Consider the following 22,840-nt stretch of genomic DNA (forward strand, 5'->3'; position numbering starts at 1 on the left):
TGTCAGAGAGAGAGCACAAGCAGAGGGAGCAGCAGAGGGAGAAGCAGGCTCCTTGCCGAGCAAGCAGGGAGCCGGATTCGGAATTCCATCCCGGGACCCTGGGATCATGACCTAAGCCAAAGGCAGATGCTTAACTGACTGAGCCACCCAGGCATCCCTACATTGATTTATCTTAAAAGAAGTATGTATGGTGGTGAAGTGGTTTGTTTTGCGAGACTGCTGTGATAAAACATTAATATAGAGTATTTTCTTAATTTTTGGTGTTCAGCCAGGGATAGCATAATTCTTATTGCATGGGATGTGATATCTAGGTTAATATAATTAATCTCTTGTGGAGAGTCCCTTAGGGTTTCATGTAATACATTTTATTTAATATGACCAACTTTCTTAAATTACTTTTGGTAAATTATACTGGAATGAATGAATATAATAAATAGAATGGATTAATGTTGGGTATGACTGTGGAGGACCTCTAGTGGCCAAATGTGATAGTGTTGATGCCCTTGTATCTACTCAGATCACCACTTACTGAAACCTACCGAGTTGTGGAGATAGAACGAAGAATAAAGCAGTTCTCAGATTGAGGAGCCTTGGGTTTACAAAGCACTTTGCAACTCACAGAATGCTTAATTACGTTAATAGCTAATCTTCCGAGCAATCCCATATTAGTATTATTATCTTCATGAGAATATTATTAGCACCATACAGACAGGAATTGTGTCTGTTTTGTTTACCACTGTGTTCCCAAAGCCTAAACCAGTGCCTGGCACATAGTAGGCGTTCAGTATATGTTTGTTAATAAATTCACGAGTGAACTCTCTTTTCATAGATGAGGAAAACTAAGGCTCAAGAAAACTGAAAGTAAATATAAAAATACCTACTAAGATTGATTGGCCGAACTTAAAGGATAAATTTATTTTTACCTATTTACACTTCTCTACAAATTTGATTTGTTCTTTATGTTAATATGATAAAGAAAGTAGGACTTAGGTGGCATCTTTTTAAAAATCCACCGAAATATAACATCCTGCTTTTTTTTTTTTCTTCTGAGAAAAGTTTTCTTGATTTAATTGTTTTGGGATTACTCTTTAAGTATTCTAAGCTTGAATAGATTTAGAGATTAGTGTATTTTTATGTCTTTAGTTTAATATTTATAAAGCTATTAACTATGTTCAAAGCATTGGATGTACAACGATGTGATGAAGTAGAGGTGCTCTGCAAATGTTTGCTGGGTGAATGAATAAAAGAAAAATAAGTTAAATGTACTACAAAATACTAAAATTAGCAATTAAAATCAAATTCCTGACAGTGCAGTGGGGATAGATATTGGTAAAAATACCAAGTTGTAGATGGCCCTAGAACCTCCATTAAAAAAAAAAACAAAACTTGAAAATAAGTGATTGTCCTCTGAATGAACAGGTTTCGTATGCTTCTTCCAAAATGAATAAATAGATCTCTCTTACGCAGCCCTGCAAATGTGATACAAAGTTGCATCATGTAGATCTCTCCAATAATTCATTGCCCTGTGCTGGGTGCTTTGGAACCCAATAAGTAGCTGTGGGAGAACAGGCCAACCTGTGGTGTTCATTGGAAGAGGAGGGGAACATGACATACTAAATTTTAATCCCAAGCACTGAGGTAAAATGAAGGCAAGTGCCTTTATTTATTTATTTATTTATTTATTCATTCATTCATTCATTTATTTATTTATTTTAATTCCAGTGTAGTTAACAAAGTGTTATATTTGCTTCAGGTGTGCAATATGGTGATTCAACAATTCTATACATTACTCAGTGCTCATCGAGGTAAGTGTACTCTTAGTCCCCTTCACGTAACCCCCCCAACTCACCTCCCCTCTGGTAACCATCTGTTTATTCCTTAGAGTTAAAAGTCTGATTTTTGGTTTGTCTCTTTTTTTCCCTTTGTTTGTTTTTACATTCCACAAATGAGTGAAATCATATGGTATTGTCTTTCTCCAACTGACTTACTTCACTTAGTATTATACTCTCTAGATCTACCCACATCATTGCAAATGGCAAGATTTCATTCTTTTTTATGGCTGAGTAGTATTCCAGTGTGTGTGTGTGTGTGTGTGTGTGTGTGTGTGTGTGTGTGTATCACATCTTCTTTATCCATTCATCCATCAGTGGACACTTGGACTACCTCCATAATTTGGCTACTGTAAATAATGCTGCAGTAAACGTAGGGGTGCATGTATCCCTTTGAATTCGTTTGGGTAAATACTCAGTAGTGTGATTAGGGGATCACAGGATAGTTCTATTTTTTTTTTTAAAGATTTTATTTATTTGACAGAGAGAGACACAGCGAGAGAGGGAACACAAGTAGGGGGAGTGGGAGAGGGAGAAGCAGGCTTCCCGTGGAGCAGGGAGCCCGATGTGGGGCTCAATCCCAGGACCCTGGGATCATGACCTGAGCCGAAGGCAGACGCTTAACGACTGAGCCACCCAGGCACCCCAGGATAGTTCTATTTTTAATTTTTTGAGGCCCCTCCATACTGTTTTCCCCAGTGGCTGCACCAGTTTGCATCCCCACCAACGACGCACCAGAGCTCTTATTTCTCTACATCCTTGGAAGGCAAGTGCTTTTAAACAGCAAAATGCAGTAGCTTCCATTTACCGTAGGCATCAGCAAAAATGTTTTTGAAGTCCATGAAGTCCCAAGTCTCCTTAGAGGTTAAAAAAAGTCAATAACTCCTGAAAATTACAGCCTTTGAGATCAGAGCAAGTTAAGAAGGGAGTAAAGTTTGGTGTCTTCAGAGAGGGGAGATGCTATTCCTTTGACTATCCACTCCTTCCCTCAACCCAGCCCCTCACCTGGCTCACAGTTAACCTTCATATCACAGCGTAAGCATCACTCACTCAGAAACCCAGACCCTCCAAGCCTGGGTTGGATGCCTCCAGCGTACTTTCTTCCCAACTCACATTTTTCCTGTCATTACATCGCACCAAACACCGATCTGCTTACTTACCTAAATCTCTGACCAAACCTAGGATGGGAACTCCATGTCTCACTTGTTCATAGTTGCATCTCCTGCATTTAGTGCCTGTATTTAATGCCTAAATGCTTGTGGAAGGAGGGAAGGAGGGAAGGAAGGAAGGAAATACCCTTTTACTGAGGGAAATAAGCATCAGTGTGTGTAAAGGGAACCTCTGGCTTAATGTTGTGGACCCACCTACTGTGAAAGGAGTGTCTTCCAGAGAAAATGTCAGGGTAGAGTTTGAAGAAGTCTGCAGACATGACCTGCTCATTTTGAGAGAGGAGAGGGGAAGAGGGCAGTAATAAGGGGCCTTGAAGTTATGGATTTCTCTCTTTACATTAACAACAGATTGCTACAGTTTCACAGAAGAAAAATGTTAGAAACTTCCCAACTTACTAGACAGGCTTTTGTTTAAAAATGCATATTTTCAGGGATGTGAGAGAACAGTCAGTGTAACAGAGATTAACAAGGGTCCTGCTGCTAACTACTTCAGTCCTCACACTGAACGGATGGGGAAACTCAGGCCAGGGAGTTTGTTGTTGGTTGAGCCCGTTATCTGCACAATTAAAGCCAAGCTCTGAGCAGCAGAGTGAAGTCAAAATGGCAGAGGTAGTTGTCCCTCGGGTCTATGAATTATAGTTCAATGGTCCCAGATGCATGGGTCCAGCCCAGCAGATTCCTTGTATTACCTGTAATTGTGATTTTTTTTCTAAAGCAATCTACGCAACCACAATGCAGCAAAACACTCATTCGTTCATTTGTTCAGTGAGCAAACAGTTTTTCTGAGTGCTGACTCTGTGCCAAACACTAAGCTATATGCTGGGGACACAGTGACAAGACTGGCCACTGCTTTTCAGGAGATGACAATCTTCGTTCAAGTGGCTTAAAAAAAAGTGTGATTTTTTTTAATTTTAATTTTTTTTTTTTACTATAGTTCACCCAATTCTTTCCTTGTGATTTATTTTACCCATGGGATAAAATACCTTGATGGGATGTACCTGAGCCTCAAGAACAAGGGTCATTCACCATCAATTGTTACTCAGAAAATAGAGCAGTAAGAATCAAGTCTAAACAAGGGATTGGAAACAGAAAGGGACCTGAGCTTTTTCTGGGTAAGCCATTACTTAAAATCAAGAAACACACTTCTTTAACACAAGGCTGCTTCTCTTCTATAGTATTTATAGGAAATACTATAGAGTATTTCCTGTGCTTGATTCTTCCTACCCCCTCCACTAAGCTCCACCTCAGTCTTAAGTGCTCCACAGAACGGAGATGAGCTCTCCATGCGGCTGCATGGAGAAGGTTGGTCACCCTCCAGCTGCCTGTCTCATGTCCGGGGAGTGCAGTTCTGAGATGCTTCCTGGGTTTGGACATCTCAGTGCCTTGCCCTAGCAGATGAGAGAGGAAACCTGCTCTTGCTGTATATCACAGAACAACACCTTCTGAGCTTTTGCTGCATCTTCCCCACTGGCCTATAGCTCCACAGGACCCAGTGGCATCCTGGGAAGACCTGGTGTGTTGGCCACATAACCAGGAAACCTGCACTGTGGTATGCTGGTGTGCACAGGAATAACACAGCCCTTGACCCTCCCCCAGAGCCAAGACCAACCAACTCTACCCTTTCTTACATATTCAGTTTCTTTTGCCAGTTTCCCCCCTAATCTTGCAAACATGCTATGATCTCTGATTATGCTTTTTCTACCCATTCCCTCATCCCCAGGTGGCAACCATGTGTTGGTCAGGATGAGCTGGGCTTTGCTGACGAAACAATAAAACACTCTTCTTGGCTTTTAGCAACAAAGGTTACTTCTCACTCAAGCTAGATGTCCATCCAGGTCATCTGGGGCTCTGTTCACCGTAGTTGCTCAGAGACCCAGGCTGATGGAAGCCTCATCTTGACAAACCCTTCAATTTTATTTTATTTTATTTTTTAGAGAGGGAGAGAGGAAGAGAAGGGAGGAGGGGCAGAGGGAGAGGGAAAGGAAGAATCTCAAGCAGGCTCCAAGCCCAGCAAGTAGCCGGACATGGGGCTCAATCTTACAACCCTGCGATCATGATCTAAGCCCAAATCAAGAGTTGGACGCTTCACCGACTGAGCCACCCACGTGCCCCTTGACAAACACTTCAGCAATTACTGTAGAGGGAAAAGGGGGTGTGGGAATGGCCAGCCCCTCCCTTCTGAAACTCGTCCTTGGTTCTCCTGACATGATTCTGAGTTTTCTCACGATTCTCTGATTCCTCCCTCATCAGTCCAGTTTTCTGACTCATGTTCCCTCTTTGCCCTTTTTATGTAGCTGCTCCGTAAGGAACATTCCTTGGCCCTCTCCTAACACATATGTTCTCTCTTGGCAATTTCTTCCAAACTGTGCTTTCCAGTACCATCTCCGTGTGAATGATTTCCAGATCTGTATTCCCAGCCCTATTTCCCCGAGGCCCAGTTCCATTGTCAGCAGCCACCAGCCTCCTCCCATTACTGCCTTAAAATCTCTTGTCTGAAAAGGAACTTTCTGTCTCCACCAAATCTACTCTTCCTCCCAACTCCCATCTTTCTGTTGACACCTCTTCCTTTCCCCACATTGAAACTTTCCAATTATTTTAGAGTGTGTCTAAAATCCATCCTCTGCCTTCTATTACTGCCCAAGTTCCTGCACCTCTCTCCCGGAGGACAGAAATTCTTTGGCTATATTTTCAGCTTCTCTCCATGGCTCAAGGCTGCACATGGTACAACTCCAGGGAACACCATTCTAGGTGAATGGCACCCCCTGGAGTTGTGCAATGCAGTGGTTCTACAGGCCACACTGTGCCCATAGTAATCTGCCTACAGCTCAGCTTAAATCATGACATACCACTGTTCAAAACCCTTCCTTGGCTTCCCATTTCAACCTGAATGCCTTGGCTCCATCCCCCCTCCCCACCCCCCACAGGTCATGATGGAAGTCACTCTCCCACTTCTGAAGTCACATCTTTCCTACACCAAGTAGTATTTTCTACCCTGCATCCTAGTGATTTAAGAATAGTTTTTCTCTCATGTACTTGATAAGTGAGAAGTTATTCTTACTTAGGGATTAAATTAAGAAATACTATTTGCTCCTTATGGTGAAAAATAAAAACCCCAAGTCAAAATGGCTTAAGTTTTAAAAGAGAATGCATTGGCTCACATAAATGAGAATTGCAGGTTACATCCTACTGCTTCAGGCATAGCTGAATGCAGGGCTCAAGTGAGATCCTTGGGACTCCTTCCCTCTCTTTACCCCCAGGAAGTGGAAATCACAGCAGGCCTGTCTGGCGGTAGCTGGAGCCAAGGAGGAGATGCTGCTACTACTCGAGACAAGAAACACTCCAGCTTCTTCCTTTCTCTGTCCACTGGTGGTCCACTGGTACCTCCGTTTGGCTGACCCTGGGGTCCGGGAAACACAGCCTGTAGGGCTCAGAGGGGAGCAGGGGAAGGGAAAAGGGTGTGTCTAAGACCAAACAGGCGGACCACCAGCACAAGTAACTCACTCAAAGTCCTACAACAGTAGGTGGTGGAGCCTGTCTTGACCCATAGCTGAAGCTCTGAATCCTGCTACCCTCTCCCGCAGCCAGCATGAAAGGGCATTCCAGTTGGAGCATCTGTGTGAGCAAAGGCACAGGTGGGAAATTCTAGAACATGTATGGAAATAGCAGAGTTCCCTTGGGCTGCAATGCAAGGTGCTTTCAGAGGAACAGTGGGGGAAGAGGATGCCCACTGTAAAGCGTTGAGGCCTGGCTCAAGAATTTGGTCTTTGTTTGGAAGCAAAAGGGAAGTTACTGAAGGAAAAGAAAGAGTTAAGATAATTTATTTATTTACAGCTATAAAAATGTCAGAAACAGGAAGGAAATGCTTGGACTCTTTTCAAACAAGAACAAGGTACAAAGTGAAAACAATCTTCAAGAGTAAAGATTACAGATATAGTAGAGTTGCTTTTTTCCTAATTTTTTTATGGTTGCCATCTTTGATACTTATAAGAGAAATTAGGAATGAGCACTCGTTCATTCAAGTGAGGACCTGCTGTGAGCTGGGCCTTGTGCTGGGGTTTTTCAGTATGCCAACCGGAGTCCTTTGTTGGGCAATTCTAGTATCTCCCTTCTGAAGTTGCAGGAGTGCCCTCCATGTAATGACATTTGGTCTGAAAAGAGATCTGTGGTCGTCCAGAAAGTACATAAAAATGGTTGTTCACTTTGTACTCCTTTATGGTTTTAAATCTCAAGGTCATAGGCTCTGGCTGGCTTTGAAGTTAAATGGCTTGAGCTCATTTGCAATGATATTGGCGGACTGTGAATAAATAAAGTGTGGACTGAAAAGGAAAATGCCTCTTGGGAGAGGGAGATTGTGCATTTTTGTGGGGTGAGTTTGAGTTAGTCATTAAGCCCCTTGACATTTCCATTTCTTTAATCACAAACTGAAGATACTTGCTATTTAATAATAAGTTTATCATCGCCATCTTCAACAACACAGATGCACCACCTAAATGCCTGATTGTGAGCCACACAACATAAGGCATGTCACCAAGGGGACATCTTATCATATAAACTAAGTTTCTACAGATGGCTAGCTTTACAATTTTTAATCAACAGGCAATACGTAAAAAAGTATCAATCCCTAGGTGTTTGGAAAATTTAGTCCAATTCCCCTCCCATGACATAACACTTGCAATTCATCCATTCAATGTTTATTAAGTACTTTCTATCTTCCATGAATCCAACAAAGATTGATTAATTGTCTATATGCATTCATCCTTGGATAATGGTGAACAAAAGAGATATGGGTGGACTCTTCGTGGAGCTTGCATCTAATGGACGTAAGCTGTGTCCATGCTTTGGCCCCGATTGTGCTGTCAAAAAGCTCCCTCTTTAGCAGAGAAGACAAACTTATAACTGCAAACACAATGTGATGTGTATGAAGGTGTTCATTGGGAATGAGTGTCTACAGAAGGCTCCTCTAAGAAACTAATGCAGCAGCTGGAACTTGGAGGAAGAACAAGTTTCCAGATCCTCGGGGAAACATGTTTTGAGTACAAAGAGTGGCAGGATGCCCAATTATGGAAATGTGAAACATCATTCAGAGTTTGTAACACAGAGCTCTGAGGGCATGGGAACAGGTGCACAAAGCTAGGTCATGCGGAGCCTTGTGGACCATGTTTTAGAGCTTGGATTTTATTGTAAGAGGTATGGAGGCAGTTGATGGATGCGAAACAGCAGTGACATGATTGGGTTTGCCTTTTAGGGAAACCATCCACCAGCATTGTGACTCCAGAAGCTACTAAAGAGACAGGATTGAAGGAACTTGGCTACTCCCTGGATGCAGGTGTGTATGTGGGGGGTGGGGCGGAGTGGAGAGTCTAGAAGTCTCCCAGGTGTCTGGCTTTTTGCAGCAGCCTTATTCAATCCCCAGGTTTCAGACTTTTCACACTAAACAACCAGACCTATCTGCCCTGAACAGATCTTTTGCCATGTTGCTTCTTTGCTCCAAAACTTTGAGTCAGTGTTTTTTACTCCAGAAATATGAACTTAAAAATTGCCTTCCAGGGCCTTTGTTGGTTCCCACTTTGAATCCCTCTGCTCACCTCTTTTCATGTTACACCACATTCCATTCCCTTCCACCTCAGTGCCTGGCGTTTTCCCTTGAGATCTTCAGTGCACCATCCTCCGAGGCTAGCTGAAGCTTCATCTCCTTCGTGCAGCCTTCTCTGGTCACTTTGTGCCTAACTGATCGCTGTCTCTTCATCTACTGCAGCTTGGGGTTAAGTACATGACACTAGAGTATGGTTTCACAAGGGCAAGGTTTTTTGTCTTTTTTGTTCACTGCTATATTCCCACACTTGGAACATGGTAGGTAGTTGACAAACATTTGTTGAGTGAATTAATGACTACTAAGGTTTTCCATAGATATTTAAGAAATATAACATGATCAAGAAATAGAACACTCAATGAATTTGATCATTCATTAAGTCAACAAGTATGCACTGAGTGATTACTATGTGACAAGCATTGTGATGGTTTCTGGGTATTCAAAACTTGATTGGACCTGGAGTATGTCCTCAAGTACAAAGTGAGAACAAAATCATTGTCCTACAGAATAAAAATCTGGTGAATATTTACATTTTAACATACCTAAAAATCAGTAGGGAACAATGCAGATTTTTAAAAAAGAAAACAAGAATCTTAGATCTCTTTGATTTCAATATTTTCAAAATAGGATAATAGCAAACTTTGGTAAAGACTGGCAGCATTAGCACCCCTCAAACTTGGCTAGTGGGGAGGAAGATTAGTACAATCACTTTGGAGAGCAATTTTCTGGTTAACTAGTAAGGTGAAGGTATGCTTGCAAGACAGGCTAGCAGTTCTACCCCTACGTGGAAAAACTCAGACATGCGCATGGAGATACATACAATAATGCCACTTGCAACATGGTTTGAAGTGAACAGCCAGAAGCAACGAAAATGTCCCATCAACAGCAGAGTGGAGAAATAAATTGTGGTGTATCCAAGCAGCGGAATCTTCTGGAGCTGTGAAAATGAATGAACTTGAGCTATAATTATTCGCATGACTCAATCTCACAAATATTATATTTAGCGTTTAAAAAACAAGTTGTAGAGTGATAAGGCAACATGATCCCATTTACATAAAGTTTAAACATGGAATATAATACATGATTTGTGAATTGATACATATGTAGAAAAAGTATAAAATAGGTCTGATAGGGTGACCAACCATCCTGGTTTGCCTGCAACTTTTACTGTTTTATTACTGAAAGTTGCATATTTTGGGACACTCCCCTACCCACAGGCCCCCGGTTCCAGGCAAATCAAGACAATTGGTCACCTTACTTGAAAAAGAGAAACGTCAAGCTTAGAATGGTGATTACTTCTTGATGGAGGAAAGGAAATGGGATTGGGTAAAAGTACACTGGGTATAATTCAGCTGAATTTGTAATGTTCTCTTTTTTTTAAACCGGATTATGGGCATGCAGGTGTTTGTTATATTATTCTCCATTTGTATATCTGAAGTATTTCATAATTAAGAAAATCCCAAAAAATCTCCGTGGATGCTGTGGTAAATGCCACCCAGATTCACCCCTGCCTTTTGGGACTGGAGCACTCACTCTACCAGCTGCCCAGAGTGCTGGCAGGTTCACCATCTGACTCCCAGTTGAGTTTTGAAGTTCCCCAATTTCCCAACTGCCTTTGTTTGCGTAGATCCACTTCAGCTATGGGGGCAGCCTGCAGTCAGTGACTGACTGACACATGCGCAGAAGGGCTCATCCCTCTTCCCTTAATTTGGGACCTTTCTGAAGGACCATCCAGGCTCTAGAGCTCCCTGTGGGATCAGCTGGGATGTCAGTTGTGACATCATCACAGTCCAACTACTACTTCTGCCCAATTGTGCTTCCTTCCCTTACAGGTGCTGACCCGAGAGCACCGCCCAGTAAACATGATGCAATCAAATCTCCACCTCAGGGTCGATTTCCCTGGGGAACTTGACCTGCAATACTGTCCTTCCAGAAAAAGACATAGATAGAAAAAGAGAGAGAGAGAGAGACTGAGATCACAATTAAACTGTAAATATAACCCCTGCCTCTATTTATTTCTTTATCACCTCCCCACCCCTCCTTGTATCCCATTTTATTTTAAAATCTCAAGCCGACATGCTACACAGAATTTGAGGTGAGGCTAAACAGAGTCTGGCTATAAAAAAGGAAAAAGAAACACTGATTAATTTTCAATGAACAATAATAAAATGATAAAATTTTTCTTTTTGATAGAGGGATTTTGTGGGTTAGAGAACATTCTGGCACATGATGTTTTTGTTGTTGTTGTTTTGTTTTTGTTTTTGGGGTTTTTTTTTTTTTTTTTTGGCACATGGTTTTGTTGTTCCCACCAAATGAATCATTCAAGGAGGACAGGTGCTTTTCCATCTGAGCAGAGTTGGGTCACTGCGAATAAAATAAAACAGAGTCTAAAACAATATATAATGAATCACTAAAAAAAAGATTCACTAACTTGTGTAATGTGGATAATAAATACTCTTAGGATAGAGAGAAGAAAATCAGTGAGATAATGCACATTGTCGGGCTTAGAACACAGACACAGAATACAAGTAAATGAGAAAAAGAAAGAGCATCTCAAAGCAGTCCTCTCTATAAGCTTAACAGTTCTTAAAGAAAGGTCAATCGTTTGATCTTGGACCACAACCTAAAAACTGCCAAGAGCACAGTCTACCTCATCTGTCAACACCGTCCCCCCCAGTCCTGGCCCCCATAATCTCTCATACTCCAGAAGGACACGCACACAGAAGGACACACACACACACAAGGACGCACACACACACACACACAAAGAAGGACACACACACACACACACACACACAGGGCCAAAATTCCTACAGCAGTTCCTAAACTACCTGATACTATCTTAAGTCTTCCTAGCCAAGTTCCCTAGGGGCAGACGCTGTTTGGTACTGCTTTCTAAATTTTGCTGGCAGGAAAGGGCCCTGGAAGCTAGATTTAAATCACAGCTCAACCAATTACCAGCTGTGTGAACTTGTTCACGTACCACACCTCAATTTCCTCAATTATAAAATGAGAATATAGGGCGCCTAGGTAGCTTAGTCAGTTAAACATCTGCCTTTGGCTCAGGTCATGATCCCAGGGTTCTGGGATCGAGCCCCATGTCCGGCTCCCTGTTCAGAGGGGCATCTGCTTCTCCCTGTGCCCCCCTTGCCCCCGCTTGTGCTCAATTCTCTCTCTCTCAAATAAATAAAATCTTTTTAAAAAATAAAATGAGAATAACACTTATAAGGTAGATTGAGGATTAAGCCAGAAAATGTTTCCAAAGCATTGAGTGCAATGCTTGGAAAACATATATAGGATTTAATAAATGGTCGATTAGTTGAATTTTAAAAACTAAAAAATAACTACTCTGAAAAGGTGTAGGAACGAAATACATATTTCAATACTATGCAAATTATTTTAAACTGACTGTGATGTAGGATTAAAATAAATCTAGTGAGGAAAGAAGGGAAGAATAAACCTCACATTCTTACCAACCCATCTGTAGAAATGTTAAAATTAGAGCATTCTTATGACAGAGAATTGTCATGATAGTTGAACTAAATTGTGAGGGGAAAAAATGGTCAGGTTCTGTGTAATGTAACAATTCCTATGAGAGTAATTAAAATCTGAAGTTCTGTTTCTTTTTTTAGAAGTGATGTCTGCTTGAAATGAGCTCTAATGGTCCCTATTTACACACCGACTGCAGAGCGCCCATCCCGCTGCAGACATCTCTGTAATTAGCTCCATTCAAGAACAAAGCAGTGACCATCTTTCAGCTGCTTTCTGGCTTTTGAGCTTAGGAGGCAAAGGAGAGTTTTTGGCAGACTTGCAAAATGGAATTTAAATCTGCCACAAAGCCGTCAGTTGCAAGGGTGATAATTGCAGTTTGTTACAATTGATTTATACAGGCTCCAGGAAAGAATGATCGTCTGGCTAAAATTATCCAATGAATAACGGTAATATGTGAAATTTTCCCTCCTTGGAATTTTAATGGCTGTATTTAGAATAACGTGGTAATGTTGACCTATTTCTAATATGGTGAATAAACCAACTGATATTTGGGGGTGTCTCTTAATCATTCCCATAGACATCACCTTTTTGAAAATTCACTTTGATCTGCTTCACGTTTGGTATTCTGCACTTTTCAGATGAACTTTCAATGAAAACAGGTAATTAACTGAATTACACCTTGTAAAAGAATATAGGCAAAAGTTAAAATTGTGCTACTGGGCCCACAGAACTTTGAAGTGCCACCAAAATCTTTTACAAAGAGCCCATAGACTGAATTAGTGTCCTCTCTCCCCCCACAACACACACATACAGCACAGACACACACACATACACCCTTAGCTCAGAGGAAATGGAAAGTTTCCACTCAACTGTGTCATACGCAGATATCCTATTTTTCTTATTCCAGTCGATCTAGGAGTTTCTTTATGATGTGAATTTCACCCATCTACATTATTGTGATTGCTGATGTATTTGGAGTATCTCTGCTATTTTACTCTGAGTTTCTGTTTTCATACTTTTTCTTCTATTTCCTTTTTCTCCTTTCCTGCCTTCAGCTCTCTTTTCCCCTCCTGCTTTGTACCAGTTTGTGAACATTCTGGTTTTATTCTTTTAATGGTTACATTAAACATTTGAACACAAGGGCAAAATATAACTTTCAAAGAAAACAAAGAATTAGCTATGTTTATTTTCCCTCCTAGCCCCCCCCATTGTTATTTTTCACATTATTATCTAGAATTTTAGGTTCCATCTTGTCTCTAAATAAGAAAAAATAATTATTACTTCTATTTTTGCTGCCAATAACTATTTCTATTTTATAGCCAATAATTGTATTCCTCACCTTACTTGTGGATTTATTACTTGGGATTTTTCTTCTTTTTTTTATTGTTGTTGTTGATTTTTTCTTCTTTTTTAAATTTTGTCAGGGAAGGTCTTTGGATAATAAACTAGTCTTTGCCTGAAAATATCTATTTCATTTTCTCTTAAAAATTTTTTATTATACTTACTTTTGGGAATGAGGAATACTTTCACATGATACAAACTTCAAGTGAGCTAAATGTTGTTTTAGTTGGGTATAGAATGCTAGATTGAGTATTGCTTTTCCTTGGCACTCTGGAGACGGAGCTCCATTTATTCTTGCATGTTTCCGCTGATTAGAAGTTTTGTATCAGTCCGATTGTCATTCTTAGTTTTTCTACAGTGGTTTTTAAGAATTTTCTTTTTTGACGTTCTGCAATTATGCTTCTACAAGGTATTTAAGAGTGGAAGTTTTTAAAAAAGTTGTCCTGCTTGATATGCCTTGATATACATTTTTATTTACCTTTGATAGACCTTTTTATTCAGCAGACTTATGTCAGAGCCTTACAGTTTGTGCATCAGGTCTCTTTATTTTACTTTTAATTTCCTGTCACTTCATCTCTCTGTGCTGTATTTTGAATGATGTCCTCACTTTTAATCACTGATTTTTTAACTGAATCCAGTAAACTATTTTACTTCTTATGTCAATGACTACCTTTATATTTTCCAGAATTTTTTTAATTGGTAGTTTTTCACAGTTCTTTGCTCTTGATTATAACCCCCATCCTTTATCTCTTTCAAGATTTTAAATATAATTAAAAGTCCCTTGAGGGTTGCTGTATATCTATTTCTTTGAGTATAACTTTCTTATTTATTTGGTTTGTTGTCTATCTTTCTTGGGTTTGGATCCCTGATTCATTTGTAAGTTTGTAGCCTCAGTTCTTACTCATTACTACAGATAACTCTGTTCCTGTTCCACAGAAACTTTATTTTTAATTGTGACTGTATTTTTAAATGTAAAAATATATAAGATATCATTTTGATGTATCTGGGCTGGAAAAGAGATTCCATGTGCTCTTACTTCTCCATTATGACTGGAAATAAATTAATTTGATTTTTAAAAATCAGAAAGTATAAGAAAAGATAAAGCTGAAAAATATATGAAATGTGTTTGGATAGAGTTAAATAGGACACAATGAAAAAAATTTATGAACAGATTATAGCTATAGTACATTTCTATATAAATCTGAAGATCTGTCTGTGTTGGAGTTATATGTATTTAAGTGCAATATTTTTCCAAAGATAAATAATTGAGGATTATGAAGTCATTTGTTTATATTTTGAATTCAACAATTATTGAATTCCTCTTCCCAGAAGTGTACCAAGTGTAGTTATACAGAGACCAGTAAGTCTTAGTTTTGCATCTGTAAAATGGGGATCATAGTATATACCATGCAAAGCAGTTGTAAAGAGTAGAGAGGAAGATTGTAAAGTGCCTAGGGGAGTGTCTGGTAACATGGTAAGCATCTAATAAATCGGAGCTTCCCGTATTACTATTATCATCAATTGACATCGTCATCATGGAGATCATGTTGATTTGGGAAGACAAACAGGTACAGAAATATTTAAATACACAAAGACTTATAAAATGTAAAGAAGGAATTGGTCAACTGTGCTTGGGATGGCTGAGAAGCCTTTGAAGAGAAGACACATGAACTGGGTCTTGAAGATTGAACAGGTGTTTGCCAAGTAGAAATATTGGAAAAAGTGGCAAACCATGCAAACTTGAAACAACACATTATATTCTGGGAACTGAAGACACTCGGGACAAGTGGAGGACACAGGTAAGCAGAGTTGGAGGAGATACATTTGAAGAGGTAGGCAGGGGCCAACGAGAGAGGGAAGGGCATCTCAGTTACAAGCTGCAACTCTGGAAAATAGATGACGAGGACCCCAATTTAACAAAGATGGTAGGATAGAAAAGATGGCAACAGATTTTGAAAAACAGGAGAACGCATATGCAGGACGTGGCAACTGATAGGATACGGAAGTTCAAATGCCAGGAAGACCACTTACCAGCTGTGGGACCCCCATAAGTTGTTTTACCCCTCTGGGCCTTAACTTCCTTACCTGTGAAATGGAGAGAAAATTTGGGGCCTACCTCACGAGACAATACTGAGCATTAAAAGAGACAAGATACATAAAGCATTTAAAAGGGCACCTAATTCATAGAGAGTATCAAGACAGGATAACGATTATTTTCATGTGGGAAGTGTAGGGTGCTGTAGGAGCCAGGAATGAAGCCCAGATTTTTCTGGCTTGGCAACTGAAGAGTTGCTGCTGAGGCTTCCGGAGCCTGTGACATTGGGGAAGGAGCAGATTCACCTTAGAGTCCCTGACCATCAATGACAAAGAGTCAAGCTATTGTGAAGCATCAGGTATACCAGGCCTTGGAAGAGTGAGCTGTTTGTTTCACTTAGAGAACTGGGGCAGAGCTTTCTCCTGTACCCTGTGGGAAAGCAGGGTGCTAACACAGCTCAGGGAGTGAGCTGGGGCGTCCTAGAAACGTCCTGGAGGCCCCTGGGGGAATCTCTTGTCACCTTAGAATTACAATGAGAAACACACAGGAGGAAGGGGAAGGAACTTGGGAGCATTTTAAGAAACAAGTCTACAAACGGTGGCATGTTGTCTAAAAGTTGAGAGAAAGAAACCATCCGCTAAGAGATCAAACTCTTGATCCTGTGATTTTTCAGTTAGGAGTTTGTATAAGGTTTTCTCTGCTAATATCATACCGTCATGCTGAGTCTCTTATGTTGCATTACTTTATGTCAGCTTACAAACACTTTGAAGGATAAGAAGAGCAGATGTTATCTCCATTTTCCAGGTGAAAAAACAGGCTCAGGGAGATGCTATTTACTCAGGTCTCCACGGCTGGAAAGCAGGCAAAATATGCCAAATATTTTTATTTCCAGTCCCTCTTACTGCTTCTCAATATGCATCTTTTTAGTGGGGACCTCTTTTTTCTCATCTCCTGATGTTTCTTTCCCATGAAAGGCGCTCAGTCACTTAACACCCGGCCTCGCTCCCTTTCCCCGCTCCACACTGGGGAGGTAGCAACTTACCTGATTGGTAAACTTAGGAAGAATTCCCCCCTCATTCCTCTTGGGAGGGAGCTTGCCTCCCAGAGCAAAGTTCTACTCTGCACTGCAATGCAGGAGCTATGGGGTAGGCAGGGGGTGGGTCAAAGTGGAGGTTTTTTCTGGTTCATTTCTGCCTGGAATTTGGTGCTTGAAATCATTTAATCCAGGCTGCAGGCCCACTAGATACCATAAATATTACCCTCCCATCGAGCTTCTATTACGAATAAGGTCAATATTTTGGTTTCTATCTTTACTCATTGTTTTATTTCCCAACTTGCTCAGAGCCTGAATAAAGAATAAGGTTACTATTTATTGGGCACCTTCTACATATCTGCAACATTCTAGAGAGTCTGGAAATAAGAATGAAATCATCATGACCAAGCACTGCAATAACCACAGGAATATTGCGTGACTCAGAAAATACATTAGATGTCAACAGAAGCCAGCTTGGAGAATCCACTGATGGTACAAGTAGCAATTAATAGACGGAAATGCTGGGGCGCCTGCGTGGCTGAGTGGTTAAGCGTCTGCCTTCGGCTCAGGTCATGGTCCCGGGGTCCTGGGATCGAGCCCCCCCGTCGGGCTCCCTGCTCCGCGGGAAGCCTGCTTCTCCCTCTCTCACTCCCTCTGCTTGTGTTCCCTCCCTCGCTGTATCTCTCTCTGTCAAAAATAAAATCTTTAAGGGGCACCTGGGTGGCTCAAAAATAAAATCTTTAAGGGGCGCTTGGGTGGCTCAAAAATAAAATCTTTAAGGGGCGCCTGGGTGGCTCAGTCGTTAAGCGTCTGCCTTCGGCTCAGGTCATGGTCCCGGGGTCCTGGGATCAAGCCCGGCGTCGGGCTCCCTGCTCAGTGGAGAGCTTGCTTCTCCCTCTCCCACTCCCTCTGCTTGTGTTCCCTCTCTCGCTGTATCTCTCTCTGTCAAATAAATAAAAATCTAAAAAAAAAATAATAATAATAGACGGAAATGCTGAAAATGAAACCCATTCCCTTAGGACAAAAATCAATGGACCAGATAACAAATTAACCTCTATTCACTGCTAAAATCTCTAGGAACAAAAATAAAATCAATATGTACCAAGTATGCAGTGGTTCTAAGAAATAGCATCAGACATGAAAACTAAGGTGAAGCATTAGGCTTATTGGGAAAAACCAGTTTGTATAAAATAGGCTTATATATGACCTTCTTTACTTAAAAATCAACTTAAATTCCACTTCTTCGGTGCAGCTTGCCCAGAATAACCATACACAACTTTTTTTAGTGCTTACTATATGCTAGATACCTCCTGACACATAAAAATGTACACAAGTACATAGGTAAAGGCAGAATGTGGTTCCGTACTAAAGGAAGAAGTTTAGCAAACTTCTCAATTGGGGATGAAGAAGAATTTACAAGAGAAAGAAGACACTGTACTTTGGACCAGGGCTGGTGAGACCTTGAATGTGTATTTGCAGACCCCGGTTCTTGTAGATTCAAATGTTAGTAGCACATTCCTGCTCAGGCCAGAATAGATACCCCATAGTAAATCCCAGAAGGAGCAGCTTGATGTGTCTCTGGATCTTTCCACCTCTCCAACTGGAACTGTTGGAACTGTCAAGAGTGTTTTGTCAATGGCTCATCCTTTGCTCACTATATCTGAGCCTCTGAGAAGAATGTTCACCTCAGGATGCTTATTTACAAAGATTCTCTCCTGAGTTTCTATTGCATTTTCATTTACTAGTGAAGTAATAGGAGATCAGTACCATATCATTCTAGAAACTTGCTTTGAAAATGATGTGATGAGCATATACAGTAGATATTTTAAAATAGAAGTGTTACATTTGGGTACTTTTTTTTTTTTTTAAAGATTTTATTTATTTATTTGACAGAGCAAGACACAGCGAGAGAGGGAACACAAGCAGGGGGAGCGGGAGAGGGAGAAGCAGGCCTCCCGCGAAGCAGGTAGCCCGCGAAGCAGGTAGCCTGATGCGGGGCTCGATCCCAGGACCCTGGGATCATGACCTGAGCCGAAGGCAGATGCCCAGCTGACTGAGCCAGGCGCCCCACATTTGGTACTTCTAATAGTGATTTCTTGTTTTCTACTTTGGAATTTTGCTTGGATGCTCCTAAACATGACTTACACACTCTCCTACTAAACTTCCTGGGGACAAGGATTGGGTCATATCAATCTATGTAGCCCTCCTAGTGGTGTGTGTACAGATTGTGCTCAATAAATATTTGCTAGATGAAAGACCGGTCACATTATAAGAGAACAAAGAACTCTAAGCCACCCTGAGGTTTACTTGTTACTTTAACTTCCCATCAGGCTTACAGTACTTCTGAGAATGCATTCATATGGAGAATTCAAATGTCTTGCCGTGGGCAACAGAAGTACCGGCAGCAGGAATTTTTTTCTAGATATCTAAAAAGCTTGCACATCAACTTTAAAGTATATACTAGTGGCTGTAGACAAATGAGGAATTCTTTTTTTTTTTTTTTTAAGATTTTATTTATTTATTTGACAGAGAGAGACATAGTGAGAGAGGGAACACAAGCAGGGGGAGTGGGAGAGGGAGAAGCAGGCTTCCCGCGGAGCAGGGAGCCCGATGCGGGGCTGGATGCGGGGCTGGATGCGGGGCTCAATCCCAGAAACCTGGGATCATGACCTGAGCCGAAGGCAGATGCTTAACGACTGAGCCACCCAGGCGCCCCAAATGAGGAATTCTTTAGTGCAACTAATCTAAAAAGGTTTTTACTTGTCAGAAACACCTTAATTTTTTTAGGATTACTGGTCAATATTAAAAAAATGATCTTATACTTCTTGATAAATATCACCAGCTGTTTTTGAAACAAGTTTTCTTGGTTTCTAACGCCATTAGAGGGATAAGAACATACCTTTCACGGCACTCTCCCTTCCCCAACTCTAGGTAGTGATCTTCTTTTCCTTAAAGTTTTACTCACTTAATAAGTGAAAAATACAAAGCTTATTGTTCTTTTCATTCTCATTTCTTTTGAGGCTGAGCAATTTCTTCTATTTTTTTTTAAAGATTTTTAAAATTTATTTTGAGAGAGAGAGATCGTGAGTGCTCACGAGCCGGGGGAGGTGCAGAAAGAGTGGGAGAGAGAGAGGGAGATTCCCAAGCAGAGTCCCCCAGAGCAGGGAGCCTGACGTGGGGCTTGATCTCACCACCTTGAGATCATGACCTGAGTTGAAATCAAGAGTCAGATGCTTAACAGACTGAGACACCAGGTGCCCCAGGAATTTCTCCTATTAATGTCCTCTGCTCATTTTTATCCTTAGCAGTCTTAGTGGTCTTCTTGATAATTTGTTTAAATTTTATTACATAAAGGTGAAAAATATTAACCCCTGCCTTTTTGCTTGTTGTATATATAGTTTTTCTGGTCTATTTGTCTTTTGTCTTATATTTTTTTATGTGAAGAAGTTTTAAATTGTGCGAGTGAAAATCTCTCACTCTTGTGATTCTTTCAGTCGCTCCCAAGTTTGGACTGCCCCCCAGAAGTCTGATAAATATTTGTTTTATTTTCTTCTGCTTTTAAAAAAATGGTCTGAGTTTTATATTTTAAGACTGAATCCATTTGAAATGTATTGGGATGCATGTGTGAGATATAGGTCTAAATAATTTTCCTGCCAAATTGCTATTTCAATACCATTAATTGAATTATTGTTCTCTTCTGCATTATTTGGTGATGCTTTTGTGAAAAATCACATATTAAATTCTTCTATGCAATTGGGTCTACATCTTCTAATTTCATTCCAGTCCAATGATCTGTCTGATCTTGAAAGAGTACCACACTATTTCAAATATTGTTTTAGAATCTTCTACTTTGTAGGACTCTTCACTCCATGCCACCAGCATTACTACTGCTTTTTGAAAGTTATTTTATATTTTATATTCACTTTTGTCTATTGCTTCACATGAACTTGAAAATATTTTTGTCTTCTCCCCCTAAAAACAGTCCTGTTGGATTTTTGTCACTGATCTATAAATTAATTTGTGAAGAACTGACATCCATTTATTTTGCTCACCTGGGAGTGAGCAGCCAAACTACACCCTGGTGAGGATCCAGGAGCAATGGCCCATTTTGTTTCCTTTTGTTACCCAAGAAACCCAAAGCTAAACTTGTGACTGTTTAACTTACCTCATGCGCATCTCTCCTCTTGATGGTTTTTCAACCTTATAATTTTTTTGTCTTGCTTTATATAGGATTCAGCATCATAAAGCACATCAAAACTTTTTTTTAAATAGGCAAGATATAAATCATTAACAAATAGAACTATTAAATAAATTGCACCATATACACTGTTTGTACTAACAACATTGAAAAAAAAAGAAGACGAAGTAGTGGGGATATGGCACATAAAAGTGTTACCGTGTGACTAATTTTCCATTCAGAAAACAAGCTAGAATACCTTCTGTGTGTGTGTGTGTGAGTGTGTGTACCCATATATACGCATGTGTACAGGTCGGTATTCCGACATACATGTGTGCACAGCTGATGAAAACATTTTAAATGAAATTGAAAAATATTTTAAAACAACATGGTCCTTGAAACCTGAAACTGCATCGTTCTGTTGATTTCCCTTAAAAAACGATTTTTAAAACATTCCAGCAACTCTATTTTAACAACATAATTTTTGTTCTAGAATGAAGACCACTATTTAATGCATCAAACTCTTCCAAATACTTCCCCGTTGAACTGACGGACATTAGGTTCCTGAACCCAGGGACTCTGTCACAGAGAGCAGCTAAGCCTGCCACCCACTGTCACAGAAGGCAGCCTCCGGATGCCAGGGCTCCCCATGTGGACTAGACCCAGAGCACCTTCACCTCAACCCGTAATTCTGCTCGGGAAGTAGGAAAAGGAAGGGTGGGTCTCCTTGTTCCCAGAATACACCTGGCCGAACCCCCAAATCGGGTCAAGGAAATAAAATAATCGACTACCTGGAGCTTCCTGGAATCACTGCTGATAGGACCCAGAACACCAGCATCCTTATTTAAGCTGAAGCAGACAACTACCGCCAGGTGGCGCCAACCGCAGCGTCCCAGACTTGGAACAGGTTTGGATCTTGCAGCTTTGTTAAAACTGTTAAAACTCGCCTCATTTAATTAACATGGCAATAATGACCCCTTATTTACACGACAGAGGTGTTTTTTTTTTTATTTCTCATTCTGTATTATGGGTGGTAGAGTTGAATTTTAGATTATTATGAGACTGTACCTTAATTTTTCCCCCTTCCCATCAATATTTTATTTGGAAAAATTTGAAACCTAGAGAAAAATTACAGGAACAGTACAGTATGTAATGAACACCCATATACCCTCCTCCTAGATTCACTAATTCTTAACATTTGGCCTCATTTTCTCTCTCTTCAGATCTATGGGTACATTTATTTTTCTGAACCATTTGAAAATTAGTTTCATCATCTTGACTTTCATCAACTAAATACTTTGGCAAATTGTCTCCTTAGAACAAGGATATTCTTCTACACAACAGGCACACTCAGAAAATGTAATGTTAGTTCAATATTATTATCTAATATATAGATCTTAGTATTGAATTTCCTAAATCGTCCTGGTAATGCCACTTAGAATTTTTTTTTTTAAATCCAGGATCTAATCAAAGATCACACTCTATATTTAGTTGTCATGACTCTTGGGTCTCCTTAATCTGATCTGGCATGGCTCCTCAGCCTTCTTTTTTTGGGGGGGGCAGTCTTTTATGAAAATGACATTTTTAGAGAGCCCAAGCCATTTTTTGGGGGGTTAAACATTTTTGGCAAGAACACTGCAAGATGATGCTATATTGTTTAAAAAACAGTTTTTAAAAGATTCCAGCAACTCTATTTTAACAACAAACTTTTTGTTCTAGAAAGAAAACCACTAATTATTGGCTCTTACATTAATTTTAATTTTTATTTTTTTATTATTTTTTTTAAAGATTTTATTTATTTATTTGACAGAGAGAGAGATAGCGAGAGCAGGAACACAAGCAGGGGGAGTGGGAGAGGGAGAAGCAGGCTTCCCGCGGAGCAGAGAGCCCGATGTGGGACTCGATCCCAGGACCCTGGGATCATGACCTGAGCCGAAGGCAGACGATTAACGACTGAGCCACCCAGGCGCCCTCTTACATTAATTTTTAAACACACACAAACTTCATTGGTATTTCCAAGTTTGTCATTGCATCCCACTTCCATACATAGATCACAGATTACGGAGAGCATGTAAAACAAAAGGATATTAACGCCATAAAAATTGGTAGACCCAAGTTCATAAGGGATTGCATCTAAATTAAGTCCCAACTAGTTCTATTAAATTCTGTTTCTG

The 22,840-nt window shown here is 40.3% G+C and overlaps 1 long non-coding RNA gene across 2 annotated transcripts; it reads left to right on the forward strand.

The window, feature by feature from the left end:
* Positions 1–21,720, forward strand: LOC145721881 (uncharacterized). 2 transcript variants are annotated; one of them, XR_014145875.1, is made up of 5 exons: positions 1–181; positions 1,468–1,638; positions 1,754–1,805; positions 8,244–8,324; positions 21,160–21,720. It is a non-coding gene; the product is annotated as an uncharacterized LOC145721881 (long non-coding RNA). The 2 variants fall into 2 exon arrangements; XR_014145874.1 differs by lacking the exon at positions 1–181 and having other exon boundaries at positions 192–1,638.
* Positions 21,721–22,840: the final 1,120 nt, after the last annotated feature.

This window comes from Leptonychotes weddellii, chromosome 5 (assembly GCF_054177405.1).
Source record: "Leptonychotes weddellii isolate Sample4059 chromosome 5, ASM5417740v2, whole genome shotgun sequence".
NCBI lineage: Eukaryota > Metazoa > Chordata > Mammalia > Carnivora > Phocidae > Leptonychotes > Leptonychotes weddellii.